This window comes from Festucalex cinctus, chromosome 2, assembly GCF_051991245.1.
Source record: "Festucalex cinctus isolate MCC-2025b chromosome 2, RoL_Fcin_1.0, whole genome shotgun sequence".
Classification (NCBI taxonomy): domain Eukaryota; kingdom Metazoa; phylum Chordata; class Actinopteri; order Syngnathiformes; family Syngnathidae; genus Festucalex; species Festucalex cinctus.
Genome location: NC_135412.1, coordinates 14,920,569 through 14,941,675, shown reverse-complemented (window position 1 = coordinate 14,941,675; position 21,107 = coordinate 14,920,569). Strand labels below are relative to the sequence as shown.

Genomic DNA, 21,107 nt, shown 5'->3' with positions numbered 1-21,107 from the left:
GGAATTAGCATGTTCATCCTATGACGTGTTACCATCAGGGTTTCTAAGTGACGTCACATTGAAGTCGGTTGGTGAAGTTGGGGTCCCGTCTTCACAAGTGAAATTTCCGAGTTAAAGGGATAGTTCGGACTTTCCTCATATAGTCATCTGGGATATGCTCCAACTCACCCTCAATAATGAGGACAAACACTATAGAGAATAGGTATCCACAAATTACGTATTATACAACTATAATATCGTTCAGTGGCAACCTACATGTCACTTTATGTGGAACAACACAAATTACCTACCATCTGGAGCGTATGCCACAATGTAGTCGTCACATTGGTCTACTATTTTAGGTTTCAGCATAGGATGGGTACTCCGTAATAAATGCTGAGAATACCATGAAGTCCAGATATAGGTTTGGCCCATCCCCAAATCTGTGTGACACTAATCTCTCTAATAGCCTGGAGCAGATCTCAAACGTAAGCGCTGCGAAACGATTAGGAGGTCAAAGGTCTCAGGGGATCGTGCTTGCCAAGCTGGAAGCTGAGTCACCTGTACTAGAGTGGGGTGTTAGCTTTCATTTTTAGTAAAACACACACTTCTGTACATAGCTTCAGGCACAGACACTTTCGGGGTGAAGAGTTCAGTTTCCTGTGGATGATATTTCTCTTGCAGAGTTGGAACTGTCTCTGCAAATGGTTCTTGAAATCGAGGAAAATGAAATGTATTATTTCACACATTCACTTTAAAGGTAAATAATATATGAGGTGGTCAACACAATTATAAACAGCTCCTTATTGTGATTACATACCATTGTCAGATTCCTTTATCTTGTGTCACAATGGATATAAAAAGGCTACACAGCCTTGTTCAAATGCCAGTCTTTCATTTCCAGCACCACTTACCCTGTTTATGGTCACGGGAGCCTATCAAAACTAACTTCAGTCAATAGGCAGATTCCACCTTGAAGAGGTCACCGAACATGTAGACATGAAAAACCATTCACAGTCACTGAACCAACACTGCCTGCACCTAAAGGTGAGTGTACCACTGCACCAGCAGTGACTACTCAAAAGCTACAGTTTTTTTTTTTTTGGAATAATAATATAAAAGGATGAGATGAAAGTGACCTACAGCCAGCACAGCTTCATTGAAAGAAAATATTTTCAAAAGGGGACGTAAAATTAACATCTAAAATAATTTGGTTGCACAAGTGTGCGCACCCTCTTAAACTGGATGTGTGCTGACTCACGTTTAAAGGGGGAGTTTGCAGTAAAACAAAACAAACAAACAAAAAACAAAACTTTTTGTTATATGTTAAAATACTTTAAACTGGCTGCATGATCTGTAATCTTAGGGAAAAAAAAAAAAAATCCTCCCCTCTCTGGTGGCGGCCTCATCTTCGGCCTCTAATTTTATTTTAATTATTATTTTTGAAACACACACTCAGTCTGCCGCAGAAAGCACGCTCATGCTTATAGTTTTCTTGGGCGAATTATTTAACTGAGATTCGCAACAACATCAAAAAGAGGTAAAAAGAGGGTATTGGGCAGATCTTGAAACAAATCAAGGGTAAACATATATAAGGCTAAAAAGGTGGAGTGAGCACTCAAGTGGGGCTGAAAAGGTAAAGTTCACTTGTGCTCTTCGAGGATACGGCCAAAATAGCAATCAAGCAGAAAAATATAGAATTGCTGAAAAGGGTTTTGTGAAGTGTGTCTTTTTTTTCTTTTTTTTTTTTTGCCCTGATGAAGCTTGTGTTGAAACGCGGCGGCAATTCATATCCAATAAAGGACTTTGTACCTTGGATTCTCAGACTGCTTTTCACACAAGCCTTTTCAGTAAGTGTTCATTTTTCTGCCTGATATACAGGATGACACAAGAGAGAAACAGGAACCTTTTAACAATCAATAAAGCGAAGAGTAATGTAAGAAAAGTATTACGTAAGTGAAACCTTAAAACATGCCATTTACAGTCAAACTGATGGCATTTTGTTGCAGCGGTCAATGAGGAATCTCAACAGCAGATTTCAATTCATTTGTACAGGAGGATGTCATCTACAGGTTGTAATTAAAAAAAAATTCCAAAAGTTTCTTAAATTGCATGTTTTAAGGTTTCAATTATTATGAAAATAATATTTGTCTTCCATCACTCTTGTTTTTATTGAATTGTTAAAATGGTTCCTGTTTTTTGTATCACCCTGTATAAAGGGTTGTTGGTATCCTACGTGGGCGGTAGTATCAATGGACTTTGAAAACACACTGACATCATCACTGTTCTCAATCAGTTAAGTTTATCACATCTTAAAGTTTGATTTGATAGTACATGACAGCAATACAGCATCAAACTGGTAATTAGTGTTTATGGCTTTCAACCAATGTAGCAACCGTGGCTAGCGTTGGTTTGTATACAGTGTACATTATGTACAGTGCAGGTCTTGTGCTCGTTCGTGAGCAGTGTGGCTTTGGTCAGGGACAAGAGAGGGCAGAGGTGGAGGGAGGAGTGAACTGAGGCTACATTCAAACCTTGCTAGCAGCTTGAAAACCTGGCATTTGCACAGGGGTGTCTGTAAACGTTTTATGTATAATAAGGAATCAGGATGAACCCTGAATATAATCAACTATGCTTTTGTCTGCACGTACAGAGGAATCACTTGTAGAAAAGCGTCAGTAATATTATACTTCTGTTAGTAGCATTTGAGTGACAAACCAATTCTGTGGATGGAGCCTTTTTATCTTTAAACCCTTGACAGAGCCACAAGCTGTAAAACGGAAATGACATCACAATACAAATCCATACTGTTTGCCAAACTTTTAGCCACATCACAAAAAAGGTTTCTCTACCTTTGAGTGAGGAAGACTTCTAGCTATGCTTCTGGAGATTTACTGTCCAGTTCATCCCATTACTCAACTATCAGATGCCAAATCCCCTCTAATGGCATTACACGTGCCAGAATTACGTATGATGATGCTCACTAATGAGAGCTCAGCAGATACCTTACTGGAACCAGTGGCCCCTTTGCACAGAGCAGCCCTCAGGCTTAATGGACTCAGTATTGAGTGTCAGGGGAAGTCAAATTTATTGACAAAGGGCTTTTAACAAAAGCAGGTAGCTGGCAAAGTGCATTGCAGCACAACAATGGAAGTAAATACACCTAGATGTGGATACACGTGTTGTATTTTTAATAGGTGAGACATGGATTGTGTTTATGACGTGTCAATGTAAACTTTCGGAACTGAGAGATTGCTACTTGTATGATACATTGACGTCGTGAAAATCTGGCTGTTGCAGTCAGATCATTTGTTTCTCTTTGCAAAGTGATCCGTCCAGTGATGGAGATTGTTTGTAAATGGAAAGATTTTAAAATGTCAATTTTGGGCATTCAAGAAAAGTGGCTGATATCAGAGAATTTCCAGAGAACCATACAGCCTGTATATTTGCTCCAAATGACTGGAAAATTCATTTATAAAGCACCGCTTTTGCTTTGTCACAGTGCCACTGGCAGAGTGATTTAACATGTCTTTGCAATGGTTCTAAACACTCCCCATCCCGTCGTTTATGCATGAATGATTTTCCCATTGACATCTCTGATCATGCCTGCAGGCTGATTATCACCTGTAACCAAAGCCCAGTGGATACTTGCCTAATTACCGTTCTCGTCCTGTCCTTGCACGAACCCATAAAATATTATAAGAGGCATTATTGAGCCAAAATGAGCTCTTGTCGTGTCCTTCCATGGCTGTTTCATGAGATATGATCTGCGTCTGCCAGTCAGGGAGCTCAAAGGAGAAAGTGGTTTGGGACCTTCAAGGTCGCAGCAATGAAAAAGACAACACGTACGTCATCAATCGTTGACAGTTCACACTTGTATTGTGCGAGAAGGTATCAGCGTCTTCCTAATCCCTGTCGCATGCTTGACATAATATACAGCTGTTCATTGGCGTGTCTGTGGAGTATGTGGAGGGTTTGTCTTTGCGTTTGTTTGTTCATCTGTTTGCTAGTTAGCAGGCTACTTCCTGGTTCATATTATGATAATGAACAAGTTGGCAGGCGGTGTCATTAAGATTTTGAGTATTGGTTTGATCGATGCCATTGTGACTTAAATGGGTCAAATTTCTTTATCCGCATCCTTATGGTTATGAAACTATAATAGGTTCCTGTGTGTCTGACTTGTTAACATTTGGGGTGGTCTAATACTTTTGCATGTGAGGGGTATTGTAATATAACGCATGGTCTGTGGCTATGCACAAATAAGTATGAAATAAGTAGAGCTGTCAAACAATTAAATTTTTTAATCAGATTAATCACATCGTAGAATTTTCACTGACTTAAAAAAGCTTTTTTCCCCCCAATATATTTTGCCCGCTAAATTTGAAGCGCACCTGTTGTGTTATTTTTTTTTACATTTAACGTTATGAGGATGTCTTCAAAAATTTATATCCACTGCACACGCTCATCCTGCTTTTTCTTTAATTATTTGCATAATTTAAAATGGGAAAAAAAATGACCTACGGCATATGTAAACATTTATTCAATGCTTTACTTTAATGCATGTCGTTATGTTTATTGCTCAAACTCCAACAGCTACCTTCAATGTAACCATCCACTATCGGCTAAAAAGGATCATCTGCGGTCAAAATTAATAGTGTGATTAATCTGTGGTAGTACAATGATTAATGTGATAATTTTTTTGTGAGTAATTAATTAGTTAACGCTTTAACTTTGACAGCATTAGAAATAAGCAACATTTAGCTCTTACAACTGACATTCTATGATGTCATCTCAATTGTGAAGGTCACATTCTTTTCAATGAATTGAGCTCAGTCATCAGAATGTCACCAGGTCTGCTGCTGTAGTATTAAATCTGCTAATTTTGCTCTTTGCTAAGCATACTGCTCTTTTCTTTGATTTTCTCCTGCGAGAAGTCTGCAACCCTGAATATCTTTGAAAGCAACATCCATTCCTTTCAGCTCTGATTCAGAAAATTTATATTTGAGGTTGTGCTCCCCTTAACTACCGTAATGCGTGTGTATTGTGTATGTCCCCTGTACCGTATTATTTTCCTCTCTGCAGTGCCTCAGTGTGAGTGCCAACTCTAAATTTAAAGTGCAAGGTGCCCAAAATATGAGTCGGCATGACCAGGCTAGTTTGAAAGTAACACCAAGTAAAAGTTAGCATGACGAAACTGTTGCGCCGTTGTGCAATTAGGCTACTATATTTGTGGAATGTAACCTAATACACTGAAACCTTTATAGACAAGTTGTTCCCAGCGTTCTGGACGGCAACTGCAGCAGTGAGTGCATGTATCCAAAATCAGGCCATGTTTTTTTTTTTTTTTTGAAGCTGTTAACCATAAACTCTTGAGTGTAATCAGGAATCTGTATGGGACCAGTGGCTACAGAGCGTATCATTCCATAGCATGACTCTCACAGTGGTCTGTGAAGGCATTTCAATGCAGTAAGCATGGCGGCAGAGCCAATATGACATGTTTGTTTTACTGTAGAAGGCCAGCCCACTGCTCGTTACTGCCTTCTGCTCGCATCCAATCAGACGCTGGCTTGGAGTGTCAGCGTTGCTGTAATCCCCACAGTGTGTGTGTGGGTGGAGAGGGGTCGTGCGTAGTTGTAGATAATAGCTCTGGAGTGACAGTACTCAACAGCTGTAAGAGCCTCTTCCAGGGCTCCCTTCCAACTCTATCTCAATGTTCTTCCATTAATTTGACAATCCATCCTGGTTGAGATGCAGAAGTGGTTTCTGAAGTTTAAGAGAAACATGTTTGAATCATTTAAAGTAATCCTTAGTCTAAAGCTAAAAAAAATAAAATAAAAAAATAAAATAATAATAATAATAATAAAATATTAATCTTTTTTTGGAGGGAGGGAACAAATATCCCTGTGCTTTGTTCTTTCTAATTTGTCTCTCTTGGGGTGCATCTATTAAGATGTAGTTGGAAGGTAGGAGCTCTGTTGCAGACCAAAAATATTATTTTCCTCAAGCAAAACTGGCTTGGACTTGTCAAGGGATACAAGTCTTTCTGTTGTTGAAGTGGCCGTGATGCAATACAGCTGTGCACCTCCTTCAGTTGGGCCATCTCCTTTTCCTGCCTGTTGTTTCATCATATTGCATGTGTGCGTTCTGTGTATGTGTATGCTAAATTAAAGTATCTTGTTCTTCTAGCAGACATTCATTACAGAAAATGATGCAGTGTTGGAATGAAGCCTTCTGTGTTTTGTAAGTAAACACCTCCTTATATGCTTGTTTTTAAACACGAGTCAAGACTAGAGGGAGGGAGTGATGGAGGGAAGCTTAATGGGTTCAGAGACGGTGACATCATCGGTGCTGTTGGCGCCACTTATCTGCACGGGATCTCCCAGCTGCTCTGGCATTTCCTGAAATGGGTCACATACAATCCAAATAAAGAATCAAAAGCTATGCATAGACCATACAGTTGAAATTTTTTGACAAACATGTAAGTCACCGTTTGTGGAATGTTACAAAAACATGTTTGCTTTCTTCAGGCCTGTTCTAGAGTCATGATGCAGGACCCGACAATATGATTATGGTTAACTATCAAGAACAGTTTGTTTTGGTTTATTAGTTTATTTACAGACACTAATACTTTGAAACAACTATTTAGGAAATTATATTTGATGCAAGACTACACCTTTTTCAGTCAAGTAACATTTCAAATTTAAAGCAGAGGGCAAATGTTATCTTTCAGATTACAAGCTCTATGTGACCCCGCAGTATTCTGATTATTATTGTGTTTGTGGAAGATGAATTAAGCAGAAAATCTGTTTTTATCCATCGCAGGGTGGCATCCATTTTGCCACCTGATGTCGGCTGAAAATGACATCACAGCTCTTTTTCACACCACTGTACATAAATGCTTTACCATCAAAATTGCATTTCTTTAAAGTATGGAGAAATTCTATTTCTTTGGCAGGAGAGACAATCATTGCTTCCAAAGTCTAATCCGCTGAAAATTTAACAGGACATAAATTATTCGATACAAAGACAAGACAATAACAAATCTTCAAATTTTAAAGACAACTATGGAATTATAGTTTTCATATGCATACATTTATCAGGCAGCCTAGAGCCTAGTGAAAGCATTCATCCTCCCTTGCTCCAAGGTTCTAAGATAAAGTGAGATCGTCTCTGCAGAATACAAAGTAGAGTATGTGAGAAAAAGCTTATATCTGTAGAAATCATGTTTATTAGTCTTTTAAATGGTGCCACATTTGTAAGGAACATGCATTTGTTGGACGAGTAGCAAAGCTGAATATAGTGTACATTTTTCCCTCTGTGCGCACCTTCTTTACATTGCCATATAATGCTTATAAAGGCTGTTTTTTTTGTTTTGTTTTTGTTTTTTTTGTTTTTTGAGTAGGGCTATTTTTTGAACTTGTATATAAAATTCAGTCACAAAAAAAGAAAGAAAACTGCCCAATGATTTCTTTAGTCCACAGAGAGTTTGTTTATTCAACACAGAGGAACCGTTGGAGTTAAGTTATAAATAGATAATTCAAAATACAAACAACGCTGTCACTTTTTAAAGTGTGACAGCAGAATGAATGAAATCTGAAAGCTTTTGCTTTTGTTAATTTAGCCCAGGTCTTTAGTTTGTCTATAATTGTGTTTTAGCCAAAGTAGTCTGGGAGAGTTGACATCATAAAATCTGATGTTATACAGCAGTCACTATACATCTAGCTACAGTATTCATCTTTTGAATTTATGATATTTCTCCTTCAAGTTCTTGTAATTATTTTATAGCTTCATGGATGGTGAATAAAGGTGAAATAAATGAATTAATAGTCTCCCTACTGTTATGTTTCTCACTACAACTCATTTTAATGGGGGTTGCTGGGTGAGTAACCAACAAAACAGGCGTTAATAAAGCTCTGAAATCTGAACAAATGGGTCAGAATATTTTCTTAGGAAAGTTTGGAGAACACAATTTTCACCAACCACCTATTAATTATGATAATAAACACAAGAAGTAGACCATAAACCAAATGGAATCAAATGAAAATCACTAGACAATCGGGTGAGAAAATGGTTGAAATTAGATATTAAATGAAAACAACAAAACACACAACATATTTAACTACGCACAAATTCATACAGCCAACTGATAGTATTGACTCCCTGAAGACATTCACTCAAATAAGGAGAAAGCAACGCCCTCCTTATATAGGCCTACCTTCAAGTAGTCTTATTGTCACCAGGTTTTGGAGATGATCCCAGGTGCACTCAATAGTCATGTAAAGCAAGCTAGGGTTTATCAATCTTCAGTCCAATAATACTCCAGTTACATTTCATTTTTTGAGGTCCTCTGAAAATCTGTATGCAAGATCCACAACTCAGAGCACACAAAAGAAATTGCATAATAAAACAAGAAACCCTCGCCAACAGTTAATGCCTGCCAGCCCAAAATGTGTGATTCTCGAGCGAAGATGAGCCTGCCAACATTTCCGGTTTTGCAAACCAAAATGAATTTAAATAATCGTGTCGCTATAATTAATGCAGCAGATGCAATTAGGCTAAAGGTGCAGCAAAAACATCCCGGTGTGCTTGAATCACTTGTGATCCGTGAAAATGAAAGCCGTGTGAAATGTTCAGACTCTGTTCGGAACAGATTTGTAGTCAAAGAGCTGCTACTGTACAGTACATACTGACTCCCTGTCGGGCTTGGAAGCGCAGCGAGTATGACAGGTTTTGTATTACTTCAACAAACAGATAACACAAGTGTTATGAAATAAAGAATAACAGTTATATAACTTGCTCAGCATTACTGGCAGTATGACTGAAGCAAGAAGTTCAGCTTGACTGCGACGATGATTGTGTCATGTTTGGGTTCTGTTTGGGGTGCGTTTTGCTTTGTTTTTGTTGGGTTTTGAGTTTGTCATGTTTATGTTCTGTTTTTCTTGTCTTCCATAGTCTCGTTAAGCCTCACTGATGTCCACCTGTGTTTGCCTGCCCTTCCTCATGTGTCAACCAATCAGCATCCCCGTCCACTTGTGTCTTGCCCAGCTGTGTCTCATCGTGCTCAATTAGTGTGTGTACTTAGTTTTCGGTTTTCGCTTCAATTCTTGTCGGTTCATTGTTCTTGTTGCCCCACGTCCCTGCTCCCATAGTTAAGTCTGCTCGTGTATTGTTTTTCCCTTCGGTATTTTGTTATTCTTTGTTACCAAGCCCTGTTTGCAACTTTAGTTTTGTTTGATTAAATTTACTCCGTTTTCGCACCTCTGCCTCCCTGACTTGTCCGCCTCCTGCATTTGGGTCCACCACCACACTTTTGAGTCCTGACAGATTGAAGGTTGTTTCGGTTTACCATTTTTAACAAACACTGTAAGTTCGTGATTTGAAGCAATCAAGATGCCGTTTCCCCTTTCTTGGCGCCTCTGTAGTAATTGCTGCCCAGGATGATTTGGTAGGAGGCTTTTTCTTCTTCTGACTGGGATCAAGAATGGGAGGCGCCAGCCTGCCTTTGGGGCTTTAAGGGCCTCACAAATCTCTCTCCTCTCGGCCTTTGAAATATGACACTCTGCTGCATCTGCTGACTACAGAATGCCAGCAATTGCTGGTGGTGCCAGGGACTCCCACTGAGCAGAGCAAAACCAGGTGGGCGTGGACATCTTGAGTGTCAGGTGTTAAAAGAGATGTATCATGCAAAACGACTTTTTAATTGCTTGTTTACAAGAAGTTCTCTGGGCCTACCTAGTTTTCAAAATGTCACTCAACAAGCTGTTCTAATTTTTTACCAAATCACGTTTGGCAATGTTACACCATGCATGTGCCATACACACAGATCCACACCCTAATTTGACATGTGTAACTGAGCAACTTGGCAATGAAGTGCTGCCTCCGTGAGTGAAAATATAATCAAGTCTTAATGGGCGCCCGCTTTTTCATCTCCTGCTGCTACTTTTTGTAAGCAGTAAGCACAAGTTTTCGACACCAGCTCGGGCGCTTTCCCTGCCGGAGACGTTCAACGCCTGTCGAGCCAGCTTCTGGAGCCGGACCGCTGAGGTCCCTGCCTTCAGCCACCCCCCAGCTCATGTTGCACCCGACCCCTATTCCCCCTCTCACAGTTAGTGAGCCTAAAAAAAAAAAAAAAGGAATTTATGGGGTTAATTTCCAGCAAATTCCCTTGGTGGTCATCCTTTATTTTCCAAGTTGTAAATAGCGTTAGTGTTACATCTTTCACTAATGATTTTAAAATTGCAGTACAATGATATATTTTTTTCTAGCACCTTTTCGACGTGGTTCAAGTTCCCAAGGCAGGAGAATTTTGGTTTCTCAATCTGTAGCACAATTTGGCACGCACTAAATAACGAGTATAATCCTATAATGAAGAACAAATTTTATGTTTTTGTCCAAAACACAAATATTTTTGAATGAATTAAAGATTTATGTTCTATCCATTAGTAGGCATCCACTTTTTTCTCATCTCATCTCATCTCATCTCATCTCTCTCTCTCTCTCTCTCTCTCTCTCTCTCTCTCTCTCTCTCTCTCTCTCTCTCTCTCTCTCTCTCTCTCTCTGCTTGTCTCCATGCAGCTGTGCTTTATTGCTTCGCTAACTTAACTTAGATGTGACAGGCTCTTCGGAAGCTCTCTCATCCTCAATGCAGATGTCTCAACAGATGCAAAACAGGACAGAGAAGGGAACTATTCATGATGACACATTCTCTGTCTCCCAGCATAGACACGTGAATTAATGAGCTGAATTTTAATATATATGGAGAATTCCGACAACACATTCTGTGCTCTCGTGTGTAGAGGTGTTTTCTCTCCGCTAAGATGTCAACTCTTTCAAACATTTGACATCACACAGCCTTCTTAAAATGATATATAAAAAGGCCGTAATAGCTTTTACTCAGACAATATGCCGAGGAATAGAGCAGCAGCATTCTTCGTACATTTGGTGTCACATCATGGATGCCTGAGGTGACAATGTCAGCAGGTGCTGAAGGCAACACATCCCAAGGAAATGATGCCAAAAGAAAAGATGAGGATGGGGGGGAAAAAGAAAAACATGCAGGCATCCAGACATCTCACATTCAGTTACTCGAGGAAACAGATGCTCAGAGTGTTAGATGACCTCCCCATGCAGTAACAATCACTCTCTGGCGACTAATTCACACTTCAGGAACAGAGTGTTCCAACCACTTGCCACCTTTTCCACACATTTTCTTTCTGAATGTGTTTGACTGATTGGACGGGTGGGTAGTTAAAACAATAAAAGAACCAGTTAAAAGTTTGACGTTTTAGATTAGAGGCTTAATGAGTGTTTGTCTTCATGAATTCTGTTTTCATGTCTTGATTTCCATCTTTTTCAATTTATTTCAATAATTATTCATTTGCTTCTGCAAAGCTCGATGGATTTCCCCCGTCTTGGCTAAAAGCGGACCTAAACAGATTGGTTCCATATCGACAACTTCTGAAAATAATCATCTTTAATAATCTTTATTTATTTTTTTTCTAATTTAGATTTTTGGGAAAACACAAACGATATTATCCATTTGCATAATGAGGAGATGATTCAGGCAAAAAAAAAAAAAATGCAAAAAAAAAAAATGCAAAAAAAAAAAAAAAGATTTCAGAAAATATTTTAAGCGGTGGCAATATTTGAAATTGTTCAGATTGTTAGATTCAGGGTGAAGCTATGGAATAAGCTTCTGCACCACCCCCAGTTTTGGTGCTTGGTGTGGTATGGCAGAGAGAGGAGGTTCGCATCCGGCAGGCAGATATTAAAATGAGAGATGTGGCCGTGGACCAGGTTAGTGATTTAGGTCTCGTTGTGCAGAGAATTGAAGGTGTGGAGGAGGAATGGATGCACTGGGGAAATTCTGCAGGAAAAAGGTCATGTGTTCACTGGATCAAGAGTCAGGGTGGAGACTATCAGAAGAGTTTGGGATATACTGAAGTAGGGTGAGGATTTTTGAATGCATAGAGAATTCCCTTACATTTATCAAGCCTGAATGAAATGAAGGCATGGATTTATTTTATGGAAGCTGCAAAGGAAAGTAATGGGAATGTAATGGCAATCATATTTTTCGATGAAAAAAAAAACTGTTTTTGTTACATGGGTTAAATGTTGTCAACTGCCTGATGTGATTCCAAGATAATTCCAAAGGTTTGTGAAGACAGGGACTGCATGTATGGGAACTATTGTTAAGTCACAAATCATGTGATTAAAATGAACTACTAAGTATGATACTTTGCTTTTTCAGTGAAAAGGTACACTATTATTTAAAATCTAAAAATTGATAGTGCATTTGAAAAGATTGGTTATCACTGTTATTGATTATCAACCAAAGAAACCAGCTAAATTCACAATTCCCAACTGCTGTGCCATGGCTAATTGAACTGCACAAATAATTAAAATAGCATTAAATAATTTGCAATGCATTTTGATGCAATGCAGAGGGTCGTATCAAAAACAAAACAAACAAACAAAAAAGAATAAATGGTTTGTTTATGCTTTGGCACGCAGCTCCTCCTCATGACTCCTTCTGCTAGCACGATTTATGCATACTTAAAATCTGTCAACCGGATTATGTGACGAAGAACTCAAAGGGGCTAAACTAGAAAATATGAGAAGATTCATCTTCATCTTGTGTTTGGTCTTTTTGTGGCTGTTGTGCAAAGGAAAATGACCAAGAAACAAGAACATGGATGCAACTGAGCACTTTTGCACCTTACAAGGCCCTCAAAGAGTTTTTCATATTTGACTAGTCATTTATCTTCTAATAACGCAGCATCACGAGTAACTGGCTGTTCAAAATACTTAAAATCTTGTTTTTCAGTCTTCATAAATGTACACTATGAGTACTGGTCATCATATCATTGACCTCAACTGTTACAATCGTCCTCATCTGCTTGGAGTGGCCACGAGACCCACCCACCAAACCCAATAATGGCATTTGGAGTTTGTTTTACAAACTAAAGTCTGCATTGCAACGTTCAGACTTGTTTTTTTTCCCTCTCCTTTTCTTTTCACTGTCTCTGGCTTATGTAATTATGACCGGCAAGGATGTCGCGTATTCATTGAGGCCTGTCCATTTTTCTGTTTGAAATCCTGTTATTGATGTGAGACAAAAACTGCCCTAACAGGTCATGGTGAGTGGTGCGTATCGGTTTAGCAGGAATTTATGAGATTTTCAGTTGGATTGGAACATTTTTATAAATGTACAGAAAAATGTGCTTGAGCTCCTCAGATTTGAAGAAGGTGTGGATCAAGTAACGGAAAGGGCTAAAATGTAAAAACAGAATCAAGACACGGTCAGAACATCAACATCTTATGTGTGGATGTCACTTCTTTCTGGAATGAAGAACAGAAGGTATCTTGTTTCATTTTCCATGTTTGATGTACTTGACATCAAACAGTAAGCTTAATATGGCATTACAGACTGTGTAAGCTTCCACTCAAGCTTCACAAGGAGAAATAAAGTAACATGGCTGTTAGATGGTCTCAGACTGTCTGAAGCCAGTGTAATTGGTTTCAGTTTCCTTGGCGGGCAGATGCTGTGAAAGTTCCACATATACTTTACATGCAATGTTTCACTGTTTGTACAATTTTTAGTTTAAAGACCCATTTCCCAAAACAATCTAATAATTCAAATATCTGGGAACACTGTGTTCAGAAATGCCACTAAGCCCCAAATACTTAAATGAAGACACAGGGCTTTGTTTTTGTAGACGGTGCAAGTCTACTTGGGAATAACAAGTTTAGTGTGTTTGGAATTTTTGATTGCCCTGGCCAACTTTATATCATACACAGCTGGAGGTGTGCTTGCAATTCCTTTTAATTAAACATACATTGCATACTTGGATCTTCTGCATTGACTCCAGCCAGTCTATTTCTGCTTCCATGTGAATGACTGTGCTGAATTTAATGGGAATTAATGAGAGGAGCCATTTCATTGGCCGGGAAGATGGTCAGCTGCGTTCATGCCCACAACAACACAAAACAATTTCTAACTGAGCTCATCTGCAAAAATACCAAAAAAAAGAACGCTCCACCCACACGTGCAATTAGATCGCGCTTTGGGGAAGACTTGCTGGGCACAATAACACCCAATTTGAATAGAGCCCACAGTATGTGCGTCAGTGCATGACTGGCTGGGCCTCAAGTCACGTTGTCTTCATAGTACTGTAAACTAAAAAACCTAATCTTATTTCACAACAGAGCAATAAGGGCTCCTCTTGCTCTGCTATAAGCAACATGACACATGGCTTTGTTGTCTGTCATGGCAGCATGCACCTCTTATGAATCATCACCTCCATTTCGTATTATTGTCTTAAATCTGTTGAACTGTCTTTCCAAACTGGCTTTAATGATGAACATCGTGTTGACTTTAGAAGCACCTGCTTGTGCATACTTGACCTGTGCTAAAGGCTGTAACACAATGTTCAGTCATTTTGCATGTATTTGCAGTGTTGGTTGCCAAGTGGGCCGACGGGCTAATAAAATGCTGGGGAAAAGCCTGATTATACATATTGTACACAAACTTTATAGCAGCTGTGCCAAAGAATGACATTTTTGAATATTATCATTTACATGTATTCAGTAGGGATGGGCGACTACCGATACCAGGTATCGGTATTGGGCCGATACCAGCCTTTTTTCAAGTACTCGAGTACTCGTGACGCAGAGGAGTACAAGCGACCGATGGCAGAGGGGGAAGACGTTAAGTGAGTCCTCCTTGCCTGTAACTGACGCTAGCTTGCAGCAGTTTTTCACCAAAACTTCACCGGTTTGGAAATACTTCAAAATTGTGAATCTTAAACTAAAAGAGCATTTTTGTGTTTTATTTTGAGCGTTTAGACTATTGAAGAGTGACTGTGCTGTTTTTTTTTTTGGTCAAAATTAAAGGAAATATATTTGTTTAAAAACATCTCTTAGTGATTTTTTTTTTATTTGTCAAAATGTACTACTGGTATCGGCAGTTGGTATCGGTATCGGTGAGTACTGAGGATCTGAGTATCAGTATTGGTATCTGTCTGAAAAAAAGTCGTATCGAACATCCCTACTTTCAGTATCAAAAGTAATCAAATTTGACAATTAGGGTATTTTTATTGCTGCCAAATGACACGGGAGAGTGTGATGTAGGACCTATAGTATGCAGAGTTCCACCGGAATAGTACGTTTGAAATGACTTTTAGTAACTGTGACAAATTCGGTGACAAACGGGTGACACGCAGCTAACTTCACAGTCCAGATACACTTCAAAGGCTGGAAACAGAGCAGTTGAATTCGCACTTCATCTGGATAGCCTTTGAAGATTTAGAATTGGTTTTGGGACCGAGTCATGAAAAACACCAATCCACAGGATGTCTGTAATTGACAGATATCATGACAGGAAATGTAACTCTTCATTGTTGTTGTATAACACAACAAAATATAATCACGACAACAGGCAAAATGCGGAAGGTAGAACTTGAGATCGGAGGCAGAAGACTGGTAGAATGATGGAGCAAGAAGATCAGGGCCGACCGAGTCAATCTACAGAAAAGTGTTGGCGAACCTTGCATGGATGCCTGTTGAACAATCTGGCAATGAGTGAGTCATCCACAGAGCCTTAAATAGGTGATCGTCACCACTCTGCCTGTAAGTGAGGTGGTCGTGGTGAACTGTTCCAGACTGTAACAAAATCCCCCCCAGCAAGAGATGGCTCCCAGTGCCCAAAACATCCAATACTGAAAGAGGTGAGAGGAAAGTGGTCTGAAGGTCTGAGAAGTCTATAGCAACCTCTTCCTCTTCAACAACAGGAAGTGTGTCATCAATAACCAAGGACGACTCTGCCCTTTCCAGCCATTGTCTTTCGAGGTCAAGGCCAAATTGGGGTAACAGACTCACGGGGGCCTTGATGAAGGTTACTCAGGATGACGATGAGAAGTGCGTTGGCGATTAGTTGTGGAATACTGCCCAAGAGTGGAGACAGGATGGTCCAGCTGGCTTGTGACCTGGTTTGATGACTGGTAGAAGCGGACGAAGATGGCTTCTCTCGAGTGTGGAACAGAGGAGGCTGGAATCCTTAGGTACAGTGGAACGGTCACATCCCACTGGATGAACTGGTCTATTTTTATTTCCATCATGAATGGCAGCAGGTGGATGCACAGGTTTATTGTTCCTTCTAATGGAGGAGAATTGAATTGTTCTGCCTTTCACTACTACATCACTGGTGTAGATGAACAAAAGAAGTATGAAGTAATGTAGTTCATCTGTAAATAATTAACAAAATACACAGACGAGTTTGTGTGTTTGGTTAAATCCATTGTTCGGAGCTGCTGGACTCTGACAACACAGCGATCCTTCTGTTGGCTTCTCTCAGCCTTTCATCTTTCATTTATGCTGTAGGCATTGATTTAATGTGCCATTGACATCAAACCCGGCCACCGTCTTTTATTCGCTCGACTTTCATTAAAGCTAAGGGTTCACAGGTACTCGAGTCAGCTTGGATGCAGGATTTACATCAAAAGGCAGCATTATCTACCATATATGTCATAGAGATGTCCTTCGGGAAATGTGAAAGGGAGATTAAAAGCTGCAAGCATCACTGGCCAGTTTGAAAGAATGACATTTACAAAGAGAGTAGTCTTATTAGAAAATGGATGCTGCTGCATTTGGATGTGAAAATGTTTGAACTTAAAATGAATACTGTGTCATGTTTATCTGATCTTTCTTCAATAAGAAATAGTGTCGAGAAAGTGAAAGTATCAAGACATTTAAATATTGCCAAGGTCACAAAGAGAGCTTATGCAGATTCTTGAATTCTCCTCCAGATGTTTATTTTGACTTGCTGACAACTTAATGACTTTGTTTGTGTGCATTTCTTCATTAGGCTGCAAACTGGAACCAATCATATTCCTCCATTAATTTGCAAGCCTTTATTGGTGGATTGATTTTAATTAGACTTGCTTGATGGGAAGTTAATCTCCGTCAATTATGTAAGAGACAACAGAATAACAATGATGGAGCCGTGCTCCTCATTTATTCCTCTGCTGATGATTTGCTCAGAGCGTGGGATGGCAGATATTGTGGGCCGGCCTCTGTTTGTCTTCAACAAGAACTACATTTGAATATTAACTACATTAAAAAAATATATCTCGATTTAAAAAGTCTCTTTCTTCGGAAGTGGGGTTGCCTGCCTTGAACTATATGAAGTCTTTTAAATATGTTGTATCTCTTGGCCCAGTAATGTATGCTGCTTCTTATCTCTTTTGAAAGAAGTTTAACCTTATCTGTTTTTGCGCAGGTTCCATCTGAAGTAGATATTGTTATGATTACAAGTGTACAAGTCCCTCCATGTAACACTACTCTAGTAGCATAATAAAAACTATGAGAGACAAAGAACACAACTCATCCTAAAACAGGGATTTCAAAATTCTACACCAAGTACCACCTTAAAAAAATAGTTTTCTCTCCAAGTAGCCACCTCATCATTGCCGACATTAATATATATTAGTATGGTAAATCCAAGTGTTGACAGTTTTTGTTGACTAAAACTTGACAAATAAAATGATGTTTTCTTGGACTAAAATACCGACTAAAATTCTAGTTTTATTGTTGACAAAAAAATTTGACTAAATAAAAAAGGGATGATGTTGACTAACTGTGATAAAAACTAACAAGCGCGACTGAAATTGGACTAAAAATGAGATTAAATTTAAAAATGTGTGCCACCTCCTAGGTACACTGGCCTCAAATGCGTTAGGGCCTGCATCAGTTTACCGTGGCATCACACAATGGAGGATTTGGACTTGGGAACTGCACTCTTCGAACCTGTGACCCAGGTTTCATCCGCCCTCTCAAGGTGAGGGCTAGCCCGAGCCAATTCCCACAAGCTAAACTCATGGACAGGCGCTCTTGTAGAAGCTCATGTCAGACTAAAGTGGATTGGCCAATGGTGATGTAATGGACCTAATGAATGTGTCCAATTCCTCCTCCATGTCCAGGCAGCTGGCCAGGCAGCATGAGCTCATATGTCCTTGGAAAAATAAATGGGCGAGAGACATCTTTCATTCTTAAGTAGCCCCTTGACAAATGAAATGGGACTGAGACACTTTTTTTTCATAATACTGCAGAAAATAAAAGCACTGTACTGCATTAACTCCACCAATCAGAGGAAGCAGCTGTACTATAATAAAATTAATGTCACATCAAATGAAGAAAGCTTTTGGCTTTCTTTCCTTAGCTTTATGTATGTGAATGATACATTACTCTTGAGGCTACAAATGAATGGTGGATAATTCCATTTGGTTGAACTTGAAACTCACATCTAATGGTGACTTCCACTGATAAACTGTGTCATTTATTTGAAATGAAATATTTTTTTAACTATTAAAATAATGAGTTAACACAACACAAAGGTATACTAGTAATTGATAATTAGGTGTTTAAATTTTTGACAGGTCTACGTTTGTAAAAATATCATCTGTAAAACACTGACCTCTCGTGGCCAAAATTGACCACTACAACCATGATGCTGTTCCTTTTGAAAAGATGCTCCTTTTTTTTTTTACCGTTTTTTTTTTTTTTTTTTTTTTTTAAATAATTGTTTATCAAATTGGGAACTACAAAAATTTTCAGAATTGTGAATGTCTGACGGATAATTCATATTATCATAAATGTGTCATAAAACGGTAAATTTGATTGTTTTACACCAATCGTTTTTTTGCATTTAAAAAAACCCAAAACTACTGTCAAACAAAATGACGGCTAATATTTATGTATGATCATTCTTCTGCTGTTTTAAACTTTCGCTCTTTAGAGACCTTCAGCAGGAAACGTTCAACAGACTCGGACTATTTCAAACTCCCCAGTGAACAGTGTTCACAGTGTTCAATGGTGTTCACTGAACACCATCCCCACTTTTCCATAAAAGTACAAATATACATGACTTGGGCACAAGCAATTATTTATTTAAAAAAAATATGTCAACAACGTAGGAGAAAAATGCAGAAGTGAAATCGTTGGCGTTTGCATTTTGCATGGGGAATGTACGCCCCCATGCGGTGACATAATAAGGAGTCGTCAAAATGAACGTTGAGGTGAAGCAATTTGCATGACGTCTTGTCGTTCGAAAATCTTTGTATTATAAGGAGGAACTAAGTTAATTAAAAACCTAAGCTAACCAGCTAACCACCGTATTGCTTGATAATCGACGACTGCGAATTGCAATTGAGTTGTTGTTGACCTACCGGTAAGTTGTAACAATTTGTGCGAGTGTGTGCAAGTCTATTGAAAATTTAACAGTAAAAAGTACACAATGTGCATTTGAATGGGCCTTTTGGTGTACTGTTTATCATCGACTATTAGCATGTAGTGGAATTAGTACCGATTTGTATTTACAATCCACAAATGGATTGTATCAAACAAATTATGTATTCCTCTAATATGTTGGAGCATCTTCAGCAATTGAAGATGCAACACAGGAACGTACCTCATTTCTGTTTCTTTTAAAATTGTGTGCATAGGTACTCGCTCAAGCTAGGATCGCTACTGCTTATCCATTAAAGGAAGGCTCCTTTAATTTTACATGTATGGCTTGATTGGCAGTAAATAGTTAGTATAGCTACGAAACATGCATAAGAGCTGAAGAATACACTCCTATATTGATTTATTTAAAGGGACACTTTACTTATTGATCCATTTTTAGCAGCAAAAAGTTGCTACTTTTTCAATAATTAATTTGGTGACGTGATTATTTTTTTATGTACATTTAATAACTTTTAAACCATTGTTAAAATGAATCGAACGCCGGCATGTTTGTTACACGTGACTAAATAACCCGGATGTTTACGTCACTAGTGTGTAAACGCTACACTATGGAAGCACTATGCAACGCAGCCGTGCATCTAGCGTCAAACCCGGAAGGATTAAACCTTATCGCTTCGAGCCAACACGACAAAATAACACTACCGAAGGAAAGTCTGCCTTGGATGTGAAAGTTGTGGCGCCAGATGGTCTTTTCGGGCACAAAATAAACTTTGACGAACGAGTGAATCAGGCGGGGGGTGAGTGGTGCTCGTGCGGGAGCTGCAGGAATGGACAATCCGCTAATGAATGTGTGCTGTCTGGAAATGAAAGAACTCGAGGATCGGTTCCTTGCGGACAATCTCAACTGCATCCTGGAACATCAGACATTCAACATGGCAATACTAAATAGACATTCTCAGGATAGCTTTGGTTGCGATGAAAGATGTGAAGAAGAAAAGTCTTGGAGGAGCAAATATCCAACAGGTAAAGTGACACAGTACGAGCAATGCAAAACGTGTGGAACTGACGAAATATTTCAGGAAAAAGAAAAAATAGTAAAATTAAATGTATCGTCGTTACAGCACCCAACCTCCCCTAGCTGTTTTTTTTTTCTTTTTTGCGAAGCGTCCCACTGCGGTCAGGCCAGCCGCCACTCGAAAAGACGAAGTCAAGCCAGCCGCCCCAACGATTGTTAATACTGTGCATTACGGTAACGTGCCGACGTGCCCCTGCGTTGGCCACCTTCAAATGAATTATGAAATAAAACAGTCCGTGCAGTATAATAACCAATGCCCCCCCACCCCCGAAACATGCCTACCTTTCGCTTTAAATTTGCTTCGCTTCTCCGAGATCTTTCAGTGGCCGTAGTAAGACCTCGATTTGTGTCGGCTGTTGTGAGAGTGAAGGCTCCGTGTTGCTAGCAGTTGCGGCTCCTCCATCGGCTTGATTATTTCCCACGTCTGGTTCTTTAAAGATACTCGGTACTGCGTTGGGCTTTAGTATTAGGCGTGTGGCGTACCCCATCTCAAATTGTAACATATATTCGAAGTCCTCATGCCTGAAATGTTCGCTGCGCGCAAGCCTGCTTGTCCTTCGGGAGGTTGACAGCACTTAGCAAACAAACCAGTGTCTACTCAAGTAGCTTTTTTTTTTGGGGGGGGGGGGGGGGGGGGGGGGGTCTCGCGGGTTTTTCCTTGCCGACGCCTTGCAAAATTTTGCAATACAGTAAGGCATAACTGACGTTTGTGTCTTCCTCGTTGTTATGTCTGCGTGAACTACTGTTCCCCAAGCGAGTATACACACTAGTGACGTCACCACTCGGGGGCGTTGCAACACGGAAGTACTTC

General features: G+C 39.4%; 1 long non-coding RNA gene across 2 annotated transcripts in view; it reads left to right on the top strand.

Annotated features, from left to right (window-relative positions):
• Positions 1-21,107, top strand: part of LOC144013837 (uncharacterized) — a 110,115-nt gene that overhangs the window by 1,625 nt on the left and 87,383 nt on the right. The gene's annotated exons all lie outside the window — the stretch shown is intronic.